Source organism: Schistocerca cancellata, chromosome 11, assembly GCF_023864275.1.
Source record: "Schistocerca cancellata isolate TAMUIC-IGC-003103 chromosome 11, iqSchCanc2.1, whole genome shotgun sequence".
NCBI lineage: Eukaryota > Metazoa > Arthropoda > Insecta > Orthoptera > Acrididae > Schistocerca > Schistocerca cancellata.
Genome location: NC_064636.1, coordinates 79,273,380 through 79,279,379, shown reverse-complemented (window position 1 = coordinate 79,279,379; position 6,000 = coordinate 79,273,380). Strand labels below are relative to the sequence as shown.

The following is a 6,000-nucleotide window of genomic DNA, read 5'->3' as shown; positions in this document are numbered from 1 at the left end:
CCAGCGGCTAGCGATTATGCCTACGCTGAAAGTGGCTTGCCGGCGCATCTGCCAGCTGGCCGTAATCCCACCGCCACTCCTCCCTCTCCCTCTCTCCCTCCCCTCCCCTCCTTTCTCCTAGTGCTCTCGCAAATCCCTCCCCCCCCCCCCTTATCCAACCATCCGCTCACGTGCGCGCCGCACCTGGTGTTATCAGCGCCGCGGCCAGATTACGACTGCCGGGACAGTAGAATGCCGCCGGAGATAAGACGCTCAGTCGAGTCGCGAGCTCCGCTCGGGCAACTTCGCGACACTTCGGCGCCGCTCCGCTCGGGCCACGCGCGCAACAGCCACCGAACGATACGAAAATATTCGCTGGCGGATTTCGCGACTCGCTCGCTCTCTCTTTCTTCGCGTTCCGTTCTCTTTCTCCCCCGTCCGCGGTACGGAAGTGACCCGGTTCTTCCTCTCGGCGTGTTCTAACCGCTCACCGGCTCTCTTCTTCGTTGTTTCCGCGTTCTCCCCTTTCTCGACTTCGTGTTTTCTTTGTGGAGTGCGCTTCGTGCCGCATTTGTTCCGGCGTTCTTGTGCCCCCCACCCAATTTTTTTTTTTTTTCTTACGCCCAGCTGTGCCTTTTCGCTGTACGAAGAGACTTGCTAACGCGAGTGACATAGAAATACACAGAGGCGGGAAATAATATTTTCTGTGCGACTTTCCAAACACGGGTAGGCACTCAAGTGTTGTGTTGACTCTGCAGACAGACTTGTGCATATTACATTGCGCACGGAGCGCGTAACATATGTGTGAGTGAGCGTGTGCGTTTCTTCACGACGGATGTGACTGAGCTCTTGCAGCGACTGCGGAAGATGAACAAACACATCATTGCTGTGCGGGCCTCTACGTAGAATATTTATAGACGCGCTACAAATAACCCCTGTCTGCGAGTTATTCGCGGCAAGAAGACAATGAACAAAGCGCCTGAAGAAGTTCCCAAATATCCGGTTGAAACGTCTGCCTCAGAGATTACTTCAAGGACAAATATGGCATAACGAGTGTAAACTAGCGCAATCCAATGAAGACGAGAAAACATAGAAAAGGAACCGGAATACGGACTACATGCTGTCGCATTTCTTCACAATTTGAAGTGATTCCCGTGTTTGCTTCGCTACCGGCGACGAATGTGAATAACCGTTGCATCTCATTCGCTGTTGATCGACAGTGAGAAGAAACTTTTCGTTTCAACTGGGATGTGCCGCCGTTTCATTAGCCGAGAACTGACAGACAGAGATAAAACTGGTTCTTGGTATTGTTGACCTTCGCAATTGCACGTGTCATAGACTGAAAAGTTACGTAAATTCTGAGAATAGCATCGGAGAGAGTGTCTCATTGAAGCAGTAAATGTGTCGGACTGTTCGTTGCAGACAAGAGAACGTATTATAATACAGGAGTGTTCAGTTGCTCAAACTTCTGTGGACAGTGAAACCTAACTCAGGGCCCCTTTACAACTTTTATTGGATCTGTCCCTTTCTGTGTGCTATCTCCGGAGTTCGGCGATTAAGTGGGAGTGTTATCAGTTAAGCGTTGTTCCCGATGGATGGGTGACGTAAGAGTTTTGGCGAAGTACGCAACAGCTGAAACTCATCGGTCAACAACGGTGCCGCCATTTTAGGTAAGTGAATTTCGTGTACGTCTTTTGTTTGGCTTATAGTCGACTGCTTATCGCTGAATAGCATGCTTTCGACGGGAAGTTGTTTCAAGCGAGTGACGTATTTGTAGAGACTTGCCTGATGTCCTGTTTCATTCGGCGCACTTGTATCTTATCTTAGTGTACATTTATCGCTACTCTCACGCACAGCGAAAATTTCCAAATGACTGGCAAAATAGTTCCAGATATTCCTGTTTATCATAAGATTATATGTTATTTACCAAAAATTACGTACATGGCCTCCTCTGCATTTTTCGTAGTTCATATACGATGTGTTTGCGTAACAGGCATGAAAATACGCGTCGGAGACTTGTCCGTTACCTAATATACCCAGTAGTTTTAATTTTTTAAATATGCCGCTGAAGTAAACATTAGGATACGCTATAGGTCAGTATGTTACCGCAGCCTTTCTTTGGCATTCACATTTGTTAGCTCCGCTGGCTGTAAACCACATTATCACCATTCAACCAAACCTTAAACTTAAGCTACTCTACAGATCAGTCAAGATTTCAGCGGGGGAAGGAGTGTCAAACATCAAACTAGCCTATTATTTTATGAAATAGAGAGTGTCCGATTTATGAAAATAAAAACGTATCAAGAAAATGTTGTTTAGCTACAATGAGGACATTAACCAGCATGTCTGCCTTCCTTATAATTTCGTTCGTTACAAAGATAATCAACAGTAGCAGCCCAAATTTGTTTATTCGGCAGTCCATTTCCTCTCAGTAAGACCTGTTCAAAAACGCATCGCAGTGTACCATTCACGTAAACATTACGTCATTAAAAACGTAAAACACAGAGTCTACAGTGAGGTTACGCGGGGTACATTGCAAACACTAAACAGATGGAAAACAAGGAAAATGCAGACGTATATTCCATATTGATGAGTAATAATGCTACATTCAGGTCAGTCGTATGTGAACTTGCATGCAACACGTCGCAGTCAGTATACATAGGACTAAATGCAGTAACTTTGAAACTAGATATTCAGAAGACCTCAGAGCGGTAAACATTTTACAATAGAAACAGACTGAAAAATACTAGATGCAGCTACAGCGTATACCATAAACTAACAATAGAGAAAACTTCCACATCCAGAAGGCAGTATCGTAAGGAAAAGAGGTTATAAGTGAATACACTACACTATACAAAGGCACACCCTTTGCTAGATTAAAGGAACTCCTCAAATATGTGTGTACAGCCAGTAAGTACACACACACACACACACACACACACACACATACACACACACACAGAGGGAGAGAGAGAGAGAAAAATAGAAGGTAAACATATTTCAAAGTCGGTGCCAAACTCACTTGAGAAAAAGTGAACGCTAACTAGATTGGGACACAGAATCATTACATTTATACCGTGTTTTGGTGAAATAAAAATTATTAGTTACAAACAAAATTCTGCAAAATATGTTTTATTTGTGCGTGGCTCTGTGCCAAAGAAATATATGCGCGAAATATCTTGACACAAGAAAATTACATTTAATCATAAAGTGATGTGTTAATTCGTCAACCAAATTCACGTTATCACCACTTGGTTGCAAATGACAAGCCATCAGTGCGTGATAATGTGCAAATGGTCCTGCGTAACCGTGTAATGTAACATTAAGGTAATGACAAAACAAACAAAAACCGTCTTTAGGCTTAAATTTCGTAGATTAGTTATTATTTAAAATATGTTCACATTTCACACATTTGAATAAGGAAAAACCTAATAAGATGACACAGAGCTGCTGAAACACGAAAAATTTGGGTTTTGCATAATAGGCTGACCTCATATTCATTAACCAGGTGGCAAACCCGACATTATCCGGGTATTCATTTTGGCAGTTTCCTATCAGAAACGAAAACAAAAAAGACTTGTGTCTGTAACGTAATATAGAAAAAAAAAATTCCTTTCCGTGTAATCGTGAATATTTTTTATTTTATTTTGAGCTTTTCCTCATAACATAATAATTTACTCGCAAATTACAATACAAAGAATAACAGTTCTTAAACTATATTTTCAAAATATTCCTCCAGGTGTTTCGATTTTTGTGTCTGTCCTCTTCGGGCCGGCCGCGGTGGTCTCGCGGTTCTAGGCGCTCAGTCCGGAGCCGCGCGACTGCTACGGTCGCAGGTTCGAATCCTGCCTCGGGCATGGATGTGTGTGATGTCCTTAGGTTAGTTAGGTTTAATTAGTTCTAAGTTCTAGGGGACTGATGGCCATAGTGCTCAGAGCCATTTGAACCATTTGTCTCCTCTTCCTTTGCGCCCATTCTCCTCATTGTGTGCTGTACATTTTGGAGCCAGATGGTCATTGGTCGTCCTTTTCTTCTTCTCCACCTCCGGTTCCCACTCCAGTATCAATTTTGGTTTTCTAGCTTCCTCAATTCTTCGTAAATGCCCGTACCACTGTAATTTCTTCCTATCCATTACGTCATATATTCTTTCTTTTATTTCCATTCTCCGTATTATTTCGGTGTTCCTTACTTCTCTTTCCTGGAGAGTCTTGCGATTTTCTCCAGAAGTCCATCTCCAGAGCCTGTAATTTTTTAATGTCCTTCAGGTTAATTGGAGGCCAACAGGAACGGGAAACAACTCTTGGATTTCTGTGCCAGTATGGGCTTAGTAATCACAAACTCCTTTTTTAAACATAAGAACATTCACCGGTATACTTGGGAAGGCAGGGGAACCAGATCTGTCATTGACTATATAATAACAGATCAGGAATTCAGGAAGGCTGTGAGGGACACACGTGTATTCAGGGGATTCTTTGATGACACTGATCATTATTTAATCTGCAGTGAAATTGGGATTGTGAGGTCGAAAGTGCAGGAGGTCAGGTCCATATGTAGGAGGATAAGAGTGGAGAAACTTCAGGATAAGGAAATCAGGCACAAGTACATAACAGCGATCTCAGAAAGGTACCAGTTAGTTGAATGTAGTCAATTACAGTCATTGGAAAAGGAATGGACAAGGTACAGGGACACAGTACTAGAAGTGGCTAAAGAATGTCTTGGAACAGTAGTGTGTAAAAGTAGGATGAAGCAAACAGCTTGGTGGAATGATACGGTCAAGGCAGCCTGTAAAAGGAAAAAGAAGGCGTATCAAAAATGGCTACATACCAGAACCCAGGTAGACAGAGAAAGTTATGTTGAAGAAAGAAACAAAGCCAAACAGATAATTGCAGCATCCAAGGAGAAATCGTGGGAAGACTTTGGAAACAGGTTGGAGACTATGGGTCAAGCTGCTGGAAAACCATTCTGGAGTGTAATTCGCAGTCTTCGAAAGGGAGGTAAGAAGGAAATGACAAGTATTTTGGACAGGTCAGGAAAACTGCTGGTGAATCCTGTGGATGCCTTGGGCAGATGGAGGGAATATTTTGAAGAGTTGCTCAATGTAGGTGAAAATGCGATCAGTAATGTTTCAGATTTCGAGGTAGAATGGGATAGGAATGATGATGGAAATAGGATCACATTTGAGGAAGTGGTAAAAATGGTCAATAGATTGCAGTGCAATAAAGCGGCTGGGGTGGATGAAATTAAGTCCGAACTCATCAAATACAGTGGAATGTCAAGTCTTAAATGGCGACACAGGATAATTGAAATGGCCTGGGAGTCGGGACAGGTTCCATCAGACTGGACAAAAGCAGTAATCACACCAATCTTTAAACATGGAAACAGAAAAGATTGTAACAACTACAGAGGTATCTCTTTAATCAGCGTTGTGGGTAAAATCTTCTCAGGTATTGTTGAAATGAAAGTGCGAGTATTAGTTGAGGACCAATTAGATGAAAATCAGTGTGGGTTTAGGCCTCTTAGAGGTTGTCAAGACCAGATCTTTAGCTTACGGCAAATAATGGAGAAGTGTTATGAGTGGAACAGGGAATTGTATCTATGCTTTATAGATCTAGAAAAGGCATATGGCCGGGTTCCTAGGAGGAAGTTATTGTCTGTTCTACAAGATTATGGAATAGGAGGCAAACTTTTGCAAGCAATTAAAGGTCTTTACATGGATAGTCAGGCAGCAGTTAGAGTTGACAGTAAATTGAGTTCATGGTTCAGAGTAGTTTCAGGGGTAAGACAAGGCTGCAACCTATCTCCACTGTTGTTCATATTATTTATGGATCATATGTTGAAAACAATAGACGGGCTGGGTGAGATTAAGATATGTGAACACAAAATAAGCAGTCTTGCATATGCGGATGACTTAGTTGTGATGGCAGATTCGATTGAAAGTTTGCAAAGTAATATTTCAGAGCTAGATCAGAAATGTAAGGACTATGGTATGAAGATTAGCATCTCCAAAACGAAAGTAATGTC

The 6,000-nt window shown here is 42.6% G+C and overlaps 1 protein-coding gene across 1 annotated transcript in view; it reads left to right on the top strand.

The window, feature by feature from the left end:
• The first annotated feature begins 887 nt into the window (after positions 1 to 887).
• The window catches only part of LOC126108225 (uncharacterized), a 927,355-nt gene continuing 922,242 nt past the window's right edge, over positions 888 to 6,000 (top strand). Inside the window, exon 1 of the mRNA XM_049913457.1 lies at positions 888 to 1,649. The gene's annotated coding sequence lies outside the window, so the exon portion shown is untranslated. The remainder of the gene's footprint in view (positions 1,650 to 6,000) is intronic.